This window comes from Equus caballus, chromosome 28 (genome assembly GCF_041296265.1).
Source record: "Equus caballus isolate H_3958 breed thoroughbred chromosome 28, TB-T2T, whole genome shotgun sequence".
NCBI lineage: Eukaryota > Metazoa > Chordata > Mammalia > Perissodactyla > Equidae > Equus > Equus caballus.
The window spans coordinates 4,723,996-4,737,500 of NC_091711.1; positions in this window are offsets into that span (position 1 = coordinate 4,723,996).

Genomic DNA, 13,505 nt, shown 5'->3' on the forward strand with positions numbered 1-13,505 from the left:
CTTAAAAAGGGACATCGCTTACAAAGGGTCCTCGTCCCCCTTCCTAAACGGACGGCTCGGCTCGGAGGCGTGAGATACGTTTCGCATCCTCCTCGTCGTCTTCACTCAAAGTTTTATTGGAGTTTTGAAGATTTTATTTTTTGTCTTTCCTTTTTCTCCCCAAAGCCCCCCCGGTACATAGTTGTGTGTTCTTCGTTGTGGGTCCTTCTAGCGGTGGTATGTGGGACGCCGCCTCAGCGTGGTTTGATGAGCAGTGCCGTGTCCGCGCCCGGGATCCGAACCGACGAAACACTGGGCCGCCTGCAGCGGAGCGCGCGAACTTAACCACTCGGCCACGGGGCCAGCCCCTTACTGGATTTTTTAAACAACTCCGGGGGCCGGCCCGGTGGCGCGGCGGTGAAGTTCGCACGTTCCGCTCCGCCGGCCCCGGGTTCGCCGGTCCGGATCCCGGGCGCAGGACCCGGCACCGCTTGGCGAGACACGCTGTGGCAGGCGTCCCACCTGGAAAGTAGAGGGGGATGGGCACGGATGTCAGCTCAGGGCCAGTCTTCCTCAGCCGACAGAGGAGGATTGGCGGCAGATGTTCGCTCAGGGCTCATCTTCCTCAAAAATAAAATAATAAATCGATTCGATAAAATATCAAATAACACAACCGCGGGATCACGACTTAGAGTCACCATTGGCCCGATGATGCCACTCCCCACCCCCCCCACCCCCCTACCCCCCACCATTTGGAGGTGCCGTCAGTGGGATTCGTTCCTGTTTGTCCATCTTTCTTCCTCTTTTTTTTTTTTTTTTAAAGACTGGCACCCGAGCTCATTGCCAATCTTATCTTTTCTTTTTATTCCTCCTCCTTCTTCTTCTTCTCCCCAGAGCACCCCAGTACCTAGTTGTATATTCTCTTTGAGGGTCCCTCTGGTTCTGCCGTGTGGGACGCCACCTCAGCGTGGCTTGATGAGCGGTACCGTGTCCGAGCCCAGGATCCGAACCTTTGAAGCCCCGGGCCGCTGAAGCGGAGCGTGCAAACTCAACTGCTCGGCCACGGGGTCAGCCCCTTCCTTCCTTCCTTCCTTCCTTCCTTCCTTCCTTCGGAGGAGGAGGAGGAGGAGGAGGAGGAGGAGGAGGAGGAGGAGGCAGGCGCTGTGTGAAGTCGCCAGTGAGTCTGTGGAAAGAGACGGAGGATTTCCCATGGGAAGCTGGGGCGGGGGACACGGACCAATGTCGTGCGAACTTGAAGGTGAATGATCAAAAAACCCACACACGCCTAGAGCAGCGGGTTGCCAGTTAGGAGTTTGCTTGCCGGGCCCATAACGCAGGGCTCATCGATGAGCCAAACCGTCCGTGATCCTCAAGCAGTCTAGTAGGGTTAGAGAAAGGAGGGGGGCACTCTTTCTGCCCCAGACGAGGCGAGTTTCTCAGACAGCCACCCTGCCCCAACATCTTCCCTCCCTGCCTCCCGGCCCTTGGCGGACTGCGGCCTAAGGGTGGGGGAATTGAAGAAAGCCGTTCAATGGAAAAGAGCCCGAGGCCATGGGAGAGAGCTTCCTGCACTTGAATGAAGCCCTGACACCAGGCCCGTCGGAATGAATGGGCCTGACCTCCCCTCCCCCCTCCCCCCTTCCAGGCTGGCGAGTCCCACCGACTCGACTCGGCAGTGGAAGGCTAGGGGTTTCCTCCGAAATGGTGAACCGGCCCCCTTGTCCACAGGAAAACCACACACGGCTACAGCCTAGGCCGGATCTCGGGCCAAGTCGTCAGGGTGGCAAGATGATGGTGGATGAGAGGAAACTTGTTCTGGGACCGCCCCGCCCCCCCCCATCGCCTCTCTGGCTGAGAAGAGGGCTGGGGAGCAGTGAGGGTCAGGGGGAGAGTGGGGGCGGGGCCGGGACAGGGACCACCGGGCAGTAGGACGGGAGTAGCCCTGAGGCCTGCCTGCCTGCCTGCCTGCCTGCTTCCTTCCCTGCCGGCGCAGGGCTGAGAGAGGCACGGGGCACGCTGGCTCCTGCCCCTTCACTCATTCGGGAAGCCTTCTGTTGTTGCTCCTGAGGTGCCGGCTGCGGTGACAGACAGAGCAAAACTCCTCTCTCTGTCTATTTCTTCAAAGGCCCGAGTCTGAGCTACGACAGATTCCCCTGTGGCTCGACCCGCAACCTCCCATCCTGCCAGACCAGACCCCTTGTCCAAAAACCTCCACTGGAGGAGCTCTTTCACCTGACCCGGAAAGGAAACACCAGCCCTGCCTCAGCCTCACACCCACCACCACCACCACCACCACCACCACAACCATCCCCCCCCGCCCCACTCTCCTCCGGACCCAGATACCTAACAGAGAGAACAAAAATCCAAAAATCCTGCTGCTCTCCTTCTACCGCCTCCACTTTAGAAGAGTCGGTCTCCCCCGAACACCTCAGACTCTGTGACTTCCCGCGGCCTCCCTTTCCCCGTCCCCATGCTCTCCCCGGATGGGCCCCATCTTACACTCGAACGACAGCTCCACCGCTCGGGGCAGCTAGACACGATGTCCCAAAGTGGCCCAGATGGTAGCCTGGTCGATTCCAAAGGACCCACACACGCAGTCGGCCATAAACGTGGTGTGGAGATCGTGGACGTTCGCGGGCCTCTGATGAAATCGCTGCTCCGGGGACCCCGGCGTCTAGGACCCGTCTTCTCCATGTTCTTCACACCGTTGCTCCTGGGCCGGTTATTCTCTTCCCTCTCGCTGACCTTAACGTTTTGTCTCTGCCATTGAATTTTTTTTTTAAAGATTTTATTTTTTCCTTTTTCTCCCCAAAGCCCCCCGGTACATAGTTGTGTATTCTTCGTTGTGGGTTCTTCTAGTTGTGGCATGTGGGACGCTGCTTCAGCGTGGTCTGATGAACAGTGCCATGTCCGCGCCCAGGATTCGAACCCACGAAACACTGGGCCGCCTGCAGCGGAGCGCGCGAACTTAACCACTCGGCCACGGGGCCAGCCCCCTCTGCCATTGAATTTTGACTGTGCGAATGTGACTTGCCGCTGTAGGGCTGCGTGGATCTCTCAGGCATCCTGCTGTGCCATGCGGGGGGGGGAATCCTTGGTGGGTGGGTCGATAGACGTCCCTTTGGTTGTCCCCTGGAGGGGAGAGACAGAGGGGACGACTCAATCCACCACGAACGCTGATGTCGCTCCGATAAACCTGTAGCGGTGATTCTAGTTTATGGCCCGTGTCCTGAAAAGAACTTCCCGAAGGGCCAGCCTGGCGGCACAGCAGTTAAGTTCGCACGTTCCGTTTTGTCGGCCAGGGGTTCGCCGGTTCGGATCCGGGGTGCGGACGTGGCGCCGCTTGGTGAGCCATGCTGTGGTCGGCGTCCCGCCTATCAACGGGAGGAGGATGGGCACGGATGTTAGCTCGGGACCACTCTCCCGGGGCAAAAAGAGGAGAATTGGCAGCAGGTGTCAGCTCGGGGCTCGTCTTCCTCGAAAAATAAATTAATTAAATAAATAAAAACAACTTCCCAAACCTCTCTGATAACTTGAAGCTTTGAAGTTTTGCGAGGTGAAATCAGGTGATAAAAAAGTCCACGGACGGGGGCAGCCCCGTGGCCGAGTGGTTAAGTTCACACGCTCCCCTTCGGCGGCCCAGGGTTTTGCCCGTTCAGATCCCGGGCACGGACACGGCACCGCTCGTTGGGCCGTGTGGAGGCGGCGTCCCACATGCCACAACTAGAACGGCCCTCAACTAAGATAGACAACTATGTCATGGGGGGGATTTGGGGAGAAAAATCGGGAGGGGGGGAAAAAAACAAAAACGGAAGATTGGCAACAGTCGTTAGCTCGGGTGCCAAACTTAAGACAAAAACAATTTCCCTGACGATGTAGATCATTTCCGAGTAAGATAGAACCTGAGACGTGAGTGGCTAAATAGAAGTTTATTTACTTTGGGTTTGTGAGGATACGGAAACGAAAAGACGTTTGGGTCTATCGAGGAACACGTCTCGTGCTTTATTAAAAGCTTTGACAGGGGACGGCGGCCCGGCGGCATAGTGGTTAAGCTCCTGCACTCAGCTTCGGCAGCCTGGGGTCCTCGGGTTCAGATCCCGGGCGTGGACCTCCACCGCTCCTCACACCGGGCTGTGGCGGCATCCCGTCCGCAAGATCAAGGAAGTGGGGCGCAGGTGTTACCTCGGGCCCGCTCTCCCTCAAGCAGAAAGAAGAGGAAGATTGGCAACAGGCGTTAGCTCTGTGAGGGCCGATCTTCCTCACCCAAAAACTAAAGTGAGATGAAATCAAATAAAGCGAAGGAAGAGATAAACCTATGAAATCCCATGTTTCTAAAAGTGGCCAAGTGTTTAGAAATTGGCCAAGCGACAGACTGCTCATGGGAAGGACAGTTCCTAATTGCTGACTTCTTAGTTTTCACCAAAATTAAGGTTCGTGAGGGTTAAAAATTCTACTTAACGAATGCGATGAAAGCCACTAGGCCGGCCCAGTGGCGCGCTGGTTAAGTGTGCCTGTTCCACTTCGCCGGCCCGGGGTTCGCCGGTTCGGATCCCGGGGGTGGACGTGGCACCGCTGGGCGAGCCACGTGGTGGTAGGCGTCCCACATATGAAATAGAGGAAGATGGGCATGGAGGTTAGCTCAGGGCCAGCCTTCCTCGGCAAAAAGAGGAGGATTGGCAGCAGTTAGCTCAGGGCTCATGGTCCTCAAAACAAAACAACACAAAACAAAACAAAAAGCCACTAAAAGTGAATATGGGAAACATCTTTGTGTTCAAGGAAAGTGAGATGGCTGCCTTCAGGCAAGAGGGCCTTAAAAGTAAAGATCGTTTTGTCTGTGAAAAGGTGATCACGGGGAAAAACATCTGAGAAAAAGGTGTGTTCGTGGTCAAGTGGCCTAAAATTGGAACGAGTGGACAGATAGAAATGGCGAGCGATAGGATCTATTGGAGTCTATGAGGAAGCCATTGGGTGTCGGCCTAATTCGGCCTGACAGTGTTTTTCCAAAAGGGCCTGACGTGGCCGTCGAGCACGCATCGCATCGTAGATCTGCTTTAAACATTTCCTACGGCAAGAACCAATGCTCTTAAGGGAAAGGAGCAGCTTCCCCGTGCTCGGGCCTTTCCTTAAGGAGAGGCATCTTTCCTTAGGCTAGGAACGGATGGTTGCGCTCACCTTTGACCATCCGGCTCACCTGTGACCACCCAGGCCCAGACAACAGACCTGCCACCCAGCAGTGTCTGTCGATCGCTGTGCTGACAGAGCAGTGTCGCGACTATCGTCCAAGGGACCTTTCGATCCTATGTGAAACGTCCTCTCTGGGGGTCTAGAAGCACTCTGTACACCCCACTTCCCGGGCGCCCTTTCTTCCTTCGGGAAGAAAGGCCCCCGGGCCACAGTCCTCACATCTTAGGTCAGAATAAACTCACCCCGATTTTCACGGATAGATTGGTTCCGGATTATTTCCATCGACAGAATGGAATCAAGTCAATGAGTTTCAAGATCGGAGGGAAGCTGATGCAAAATCAGAATTGGTTTTTCTCGCTCTCGAAAGGATACTTTTCTCTAACTTCTAGTCTCCTCCTGGTAAAGACATTGGAAAAGGTTTCTCTTGACCTCTGAGGGAATCGACACCAAAGACAGAGATCCTCCATTTTGTCAGAATGATTTCCTAGGCCTCAAACGGAGGAGGCCTCCCTCGGACGGGAGCTCAGCTTTTGTTTTGCAACAGTTTTCCTCTCTCTGCTTGCCTTTAACATCTCCTTTCCCGTTCTTCTTTTTTGGAAGGGAAATACGTGCACCGCTGGGGGGGGGGGGGAAAGAATTTTCTAAATGACCAAAGAATATCTACGACTGTTGTTATTTTGGTTTCACGGAGCAGTTCCACGTCCACATTTACCCCATTTTAAACACCCACACACACTCACAGCACGGCGCTGTGAGGATGTCCCGGGGAACTCGATTTGTGGAGGGAATGGCTGTGAGGTCTCTGCCCCCAACCCGCACCATTTGGGTGCTTCTGCTTGTTGATGAGGACGGGAAGCCCTGCTGAAATCCATATTCTTATCACCACACGTGAATCTGCACCCATGCTCCCCCCGTGTGTCGTCTTTGGGCTTTGCTGTGGCCCCGTGCGGAGGGAGACCCGTTTTGTCTTGTAAACTTTTCCGCGGCCAAGCGGCTCGGTCCTTTCCTCTACGACTTGTGGGCTCTGTCTGTCCGTCTGCCTTAGAAAGACCCTCTGGGCCGGAAGTGACAGGCTGCACACAATTCCTGACAGACTGCGGACAATTCCTCCGTCGTCACGGTCCTTCTCTGATGACGTGCATGGTTTCGGTTTGACAGCGACCCCCACCCCCCACCCCGCCCTGATTTTCTAAGTCCTCCCGGGACCCGGGAAGTGCTCGGGCCGCTCAGGGAATCGGGGGCCGGCAGCCCCGGCCTGCCCCGTGGCATCTCCGGGGACTTTTCCACCCTCTGTCCGCGTCAGCCAGCCGGCAGCCCCGGCCCGGCCCAGGAGTCACGTGGGGAGTCTGTCCCCTTCCTGGCAAGCCCACCCACCCCACCCCCCTCCCCGCCGATTTTCCAAGACCTCCTTCTGCGCCCAGGGTTGCCCTGTGCTGCCTGGGAGCTCCGAGGTGGACACCCTGGGGCCTCGCGTGGTGACCTCCCGGCCGCCCCAAGCGGGCCCAGAGAGAAAGAGAGAGAGAGACAGAGTCAGAGACAGAGAGACAGAGAGACAGAGACAGAGGTAGACAGAGAGAGACCTGACCCGGCGGTGGGCTCAGGCTGTGCACTCTCGCTGGCCGGTGACCCGGTTCCCTCCCGCTGACCCCTCCGCGCCGGTTGTTGGGCGCCATCTGGCGGCCGCTTTTACAGAGTGGCCCTCCTCCGGAGCCCCGGCGACATGAGCAAGGGATGGGACTTGCAGGACGTCTGTGTGGTTTCCAGTGTGGGTCTGTGTGGAACAGAGCTGCTAAGAACATTCATGCCCCGGATTCTGTGTGAATGAACAGGAACGTGGCCGCAGCCCCCACCCCGCCCCCCGCCCCAGCCCCCGGGAGTGGCGGGAGTGGTGCCCTCCAGACCACCCTCGGGTTGGATGCCTCCCTCCCTGGAAGGACTCACGGGACTCCACAGAAGCTGACTTCCTGGAGGTCCAGCGGAGACCCCCAAGGCCCAAGGCCCCCCCCCCACCACCACCACAGATCACTGTGGAAGCCTTAACAACCCAAGGCTCCAGCTACATACAGACGCTCTTAGGAGGCAAGATACACCAAGGGCTTATGTAGGTTGCCACTTTCGGTGGTTGTTTCCGCGGCGTGTGAGTTTTGGAACCCGCCACGCCATTTTTCACAGAGGCCATACCATTTCCCTTCACCACCAGTGAGGCGTGAGTGACTGACTTGGCTTCTCCGCGACCTCACTAGCAGTTTGATCCTGTTCCTGTATTTGGAAGAAGCCAGTCTCACCCATGTGTCCCCACAATGTCTCCCTCTAATTTTCTCACTTGCTTTTCCAGGGAACAGCTCACATCTTTTCATGCGCTTATTGGTCATCCATGCGTACCTCCTCCTCCCCAGGTGAAAGTGCCTGCTCTGTCTATTGGCCTTCCATTGTATTTGTATTTTTCAGTGTTGATTTCCCCCGGGTCTCCACTCCATTGTGGGGTTTTTTTTTTTTGTTTTTTTGGTTTTTTTTTTGCTTAAAGATTGCCACCTGAGCTAAGCCTCTGTTTCCCATCTTTGTCAGTTTCAGAGGGTAGATTTCTCAGTCTTGCTCTTTCCCAAGTTCTGCACGCCCTTGTGTGTGTGTGTGTGTTTTTTTTTTTTTTTTTTTTTTTTCTCAAATATTGAACCTAAGCTAGCATCTGTTGCCCATCTTCGTCAGTTTGAGAGGGTAGGTTTCTCAGTGTTGCTTTTTCCCCAGGTCTCCAAGTCCCTCAGTGTGTGTGTGTGAGTGTGTGTGTTTTCTTTGCAAGATTGGCACTTGAGCTAACGTGTGTTGCCCATCTTTGTCAGTTTCAGAGGCTAGATTTTTCAGTATCGCTCTTTCCCAAGGTCTCCACTCCCTTGCTCTTTTCTTTGTTTCTTTGTTTCTTTCTTCATTTCTTTTTGGCTTAAATATTGTCACCTGAGCTAGGCTCTGTTGCCCTGCTTCCTCCGTTTCAGAGGGTACCTTTTTTCAGGGTTGCTTTTTCACCGGGTCTCCTCGCCATTGTATCTTTTTATTTTTTATTATTTTTGCTTAACGATTGCCACCTGAGCTAGCCTCTGTTGCCCATCTTCCTCAGTTTCAGATGGTAGATTTCTCAGTGCTGCTTTTTCGCAAGCTCTCCACGCCCTGGTGTCTTTTCTTTTCTGCTTAAAGGTTGCAACCTGAGCTAGCCTCTGTTGCCCATGTTCCTCAGTTTCAGAGGGTAGATTTCTCCGTGCTGCTTTTCCCCCAGGTCTCCACGCCCCTGTGTGTTTCTTTTGCTTAACGATTGCCACCTGAGCTAGCCTCTGTTGCCCATGTTCGTCAGTTTCAGAGGGTGGATTTCTCAGTCTTGCTCTTTCCCAAGTTCCGCACGCCCTTGTGTGTGTGTGTTTTTTTTTTTTTTTTTTGCTCAAATATTGAACCTAAGCTAGCGTCTGTTGCCCATCTTCGTCAGTTTGAGAGGGTAGAATTCTCAGTGTTGCTTTTTCCCCAGGTCTCCACGCCCTTGTGTTTTCCTTTTGCTTAAAGATTGCCACCTGAGCTAGCCTCTGTTGCGCTTCTTTCTCAGTTTCAGAGGGTGGATTTCTCCGTGTTGCTTTTTCCCCAGGTCTCCACGCACTTCCTTTTATTTTTCCTTAAAAATTGCCACCTGAGCTAGCCCGTGTTGCCCATGGTCGTCAGTTTCAGAGGGTGGATTTCTCAGTGCTGCTTTTTACCCGGGTCTCCACGCCCTTGTGTGTTTCTTTTGCTTAACGATTGCCACCTGAGGTAGCCTCTGTTGCCCATCTTCGTCAGTTTCAGAGGGTGGATTTCTCAGTGTTGCTTTTTCCCCAGGTCTCCACGCCCTTGTGTGTTTCTTTTGCTTAACGATTGCCACCTGAGCTAGGCTCTGTGGCCCATCTTCGTCAGTTTCAGAGGGTAGATTTCTCAGTGTTGCTTTTTCGCAAGCTCTCCACGCCCTGGTGTCTTTTTTTTTCTGCTTAAAGGTTGCAACCTGAGCTAGCCTCTGTTGCCCATGTTCGTCAGTTTCAGAGGGTGGATTTCTCCGTGCTGCTTTTTACCCGGGTCTCCACGCCCTTGTGTGTTTCTTTTGCTTAACGATTGCCACCTGAGCTAAGCCTCTGTTTCCCATCTTTGTCAGTTTCACAGGGTAGATTTCTCAGTCTTGCTCTTTCCCAAGTTCCGCACGCCCTTGTGTTTGTGTGTGTTTTTTTTTTTTTTTTTTGCTCAAATATTGAACCTAAGCTAGCGTCTCTTGCCCATCTTCGTCAGTTTGAGAGGGTAGAATTCTCAGTGTTGCTTTTTACCCAGGTCTCCACGCCCTTGTGTTTTCCTTTTGCTTAAAGATTGCCACCTGAGCTAGCCTCTGTTGCGCTTCTTTCTCAGTTTCAGAGGGTGGATTTCTCCGTGTTGCTTTTTCCCCAGGTCTCCACGCACTTCCTTTTATTTTTCCTTAAAAATTGCCACCTGAGCTAGCCCGTGTTGCCCATGGTCGTCAGTTTCAGAGGGTGGATTTCTCCGTGCTGCTTTTTACCCGGGTCTCCACGCCCTTGTGTGTTTCTTTTGCTTAACGATTGCCACCTGAGCTAGCCTCTGTGGCCCATCTTCGTCAGTTTCAGAGGGTGGATTTCTCAGTGTTGCTTTTTCGCAAGCTCTCCACGCCCTGGTGTCTTTTTTTTTTCTGCTTAAAGGTTGCAACCTGAGCTAGCGTCTGTTGCCCATGTTCCTCAGTTTCAGAGAGTACATTTCTCCGTGCTGCTTTTTACCCGGGTCTCCACGCCCTTGTGTGTTTCTTTTGCTTAACGATTGCCACCTGAGGTAGCCTCTGTTGCCCATCTTCGTCAGTTTCAGAGGGTGGATTTCTCCGTGTTGCTTTTTCCCTAGGTCTCCACGCCCTTGTGTGTTTCTTTTGCTTAACGATTGCCACCTGAGCTAGCCTCTGTGGCCCATCTTCGTCAGTTTCAGAGGGTGGATTTCTCAGTGTTGCTTTTTCGCCAGCTCTCCACGCCCTTGTGTCTTTCTTTTCTGCTTAAAGGTTGCAACCTGAGCTAGCGTCTGTTGCCCATGTTCCTCAGTTTCAGGGGGTGGATTTCTCCGTGCTGCTTTTTACCCGGGTCTCCACGCCCTTGTGTGTTTCTTTTGCTTAACGATTGCCACCTGAGGTAGCCTCTGTTGCCCATCTTCGTCAGTTTCAGAGGGTGGATTTCTCAGTGTTGCTTTTTCCCCAGGTCTCCACGCCCTTGTGTGTTTCTTTTGCTTAACGATTGCCACCTGAGCTAGCCTCTGTGGCCCATTTTCGTCAGCTCCAGAGGGTGGATTTCTCAGTGTTGCTTTTTCCCCAGGTCTCCACGTCCCTCAGTGTGTGTGTGTGTGTGTGTGAGTGTGTGTGTTTTCTTTGCAAGATCGGCACTTGAGCTAACGTGTGTTGCCCATCTTTGTCAGTTTCAGAGGCTAGATTTTTCAGTATCGCTCTTTCCCAAGGTCTCCACTCCCTTGCTCTTTTCTTTGTTTCTTTGTTTCTTTCTTCCTTTCTTTTTGGCTTAAATATTGTCACCTGAGCTAGGCTCTGTTGCCCTGCTTCCTCCGTTTCAGAGGGTACCTTTTTTCAGGGTTGCTTTTTCACCGGGTCTCCTCGCCATTGTAGTTTTTTATTTTATTTATTTTTTTTTTTGCTTAACGATTGCCACCTGAGCTAGCCTGTGTTGCCCATGTTCGTCAGTTTCAGAGGGTAGATTTCTCAGCGTTGCTTTTTCCCCAGGTCTCTACGCGCTTGTGTGTGTGTGTGTGTGTTTTCTGCTTAAAGATTGCCACCCGAGCTAGCCCCTGTTGCCCATCTTCGTCAGTTTCAGAGGGTAGTTTTCTCAGTGTTAATTTTCCCCCAGTTCTCCACGCCCTCGTGCTTTTTTTTCTTTATTTCCTTAAATGTCGGCACCTCAGCTAGCCTCTTTTTCCCATCTTCGTCCGTTTCAGCGGGTAGACTCTCCGCCTGCCTTCGACAGACCCTCTGCGCTTGAAAGCTTTCCTCCTCCCGTCATCACGGTCCTTCTCGGATGACGTGCCTGGTTTCGGTTTGACCGTCCCCGCCCGCCCTGATTTTCTAAGTCCTCCCGGGAGCCCCGGGGGCGCTCCGGCCGCTCCGGGAAGCGGCGGCCTCCCGGCCGCACCGGCTCAGCCCGGCCCGGGCCGACCCCTGGCCTCTCTGGGGGAACTCTCCCCGTCCCCTTCCCGGTGAGCGCCCGAGAAACCTTTTCCGGGTCCCCCTCCTGCGGCTGGGGCTGCGCCTTGGCGGCCGGGAGCCCGCGGGCGGACGCCCCGGGGCCGAGCTGGGCCGGGAGGCTGGGTCCGAGGGGGCGCCGGGACGGGATCTGGCGGCCCGGCGGCCCGGCTGTGCTCCCCGGCGGGCCCGCGCTCCGGCTCCGTCCCGCTGAGGCGGTCGCCGGTCGCCGGGTGCCACCTGGCGGCCGCTTTTATATCGTCTCTTTCCTCCGGAGCTCCGGCGACGCGGGCCAAGGGACGGGACTCGGCCGCGGTGACCGAGGCAGAGTCCCGGGAGGCCGGCGTCGCTGGCGGGATCTGGCCCGGTGGCGCCGGGGCGTGAGCGCGACGCCCGCTCGCCGGAGATTGGAGGTGCAGGCTACTGAGGGAGGTGGCTGTCGCCGCGCCGCCCGGTGCCGGCCGGGGTGTGGGGCCTCCCGGACGGGTCGACCAGCAGCCGCCGGTGCCCCTCCGTCCCCGGGAGGGGGTGGGGGGCCGCCGCGGGGGAACGGGCGAGGGAACTCGTCCCGTGCCCGGCCGTCGTCCCGAGGGCGGCCCGGTGGTCGGGCCTTCCGCGTCGCCGATCCCCTTTCCGCGCCCCGCTCCGGAGGTGGGGGACCGGCCGGGGCCTTGCGGGGGAGGCCCGTGGAGGGCGCGACGGGCTCGGCCGCCGGGCTGGCCTTTTCCCCACTGGTCTTCCGAGTCGACCGGCTCTGGCGGTGGGGACCGGGCCCGGTCCTCGGATGCCTCCTCCTCCGTGGCAGTTTTTTGTCCAAGTCCCGCCCTGGAGAAGAGCGTGGACCGGCCCCGGGAGCCCTCGAGGGCGGGCCGGGGAGGGCGTCCCCGGCCGGGACGCGTGCCCGGAGGTGGGTCCGGGCCGTCGGACCGGACTTCTCTCTCCGAGTTTCGCGGGTCGCGTCTTTGTCCGGAGGTGGGAGGGGGCCGGCTCGAGGCGTAGGTGGAGCCCCGGCTGAGGGACGGGCGCCACGGTCCCGCCCCGGGCCCGGTCGCCGGAGACTCCTCCGTGGAATTCTTTTCTAAGTCCTGACCCGGCGACTCAGAGGGAGGGACCGACCGGTCCCGGCCCGCGCGGGCGGCCCGGGGAGGCTGTCCCCGGCTCCCCCTGCCGCCACGCTTCTGGGGTCGACCAGATGGCCCCAGGAGCTCCGGGCCTGGTGGCGATGGGGTCGTGCTTGGGGTCTGGTGGCCGTGGCCGTGATCCAGGGGTTCCCCTCGTGATCCGTGGGTGGGCCCCGTCTCCGGGCGCGGCGATTCTTGCCCCTGAATGGGTGGTTTTGTGCCGCCAGATAAGTGCTGACACGCTCTGCTCGGGTGACAGTCGCCCGAGAGCTTCTGGGTGCCTGGATGCGTGTGCGGGGAGGTCTCCGGGCTCTGGCCGAGAACCGGACGCCCGTTTCCACCCCCGCCGCTTGAGCCGCCCGCTGGGGCCTGCGCGCCGGCTCTTGTGCGTTCCAGGCGTCCCCGCGACCGTGGTGCCACCTCCGGTCTCTGGTACCCGAGGGCGGCGGGGTTAGGGGCGCGGGGTCCTCTACCACGTGCACTCCCTGCCGCCGGCACCCGGGTGCGGTCGCGACTTACCCCGTCCCGCCGGCTCCGTGCCAGTGCGTGTCAGGCGTTCTCGTCCTGGGGTCGTCGCCCGCGCTTGCTGGAGGAGGAGGGGGGCCGGTGAGGCTGAAGCAGGCTCCTCCGCTCGCTGTCCTCGCCGGCCTTCCCTTGCTCGGGGATCCCTCGCGTTATGCTGCTGATCGATGTGGTGATGCTGTGCTCTCCTGGGCCGGGCCTAAGCCGTGCCAGACGAGGGACGGACGTTCATGGCGAACGGGACCGCTCTTCTCGCTCTGCCCGCGGGCCCCCTCGCCCGTTCTCCCCCGCTGCGAGTGGCGTGTGGGAGGTGGCAGGGGTGCGGAATCCGGCCCGACCTCGCTCCCCCGCCCCGTGCCTTGGCGCGTGGGCGGTGTCGGGGTCTCCGTGACGCGGCGGATGCTCCGCCTGTGCCTCTTGGCTGTGTCTCGCGGGCGGCCCTCCCCACGGTGGGGCGGGCCGTGTTGCCGCCG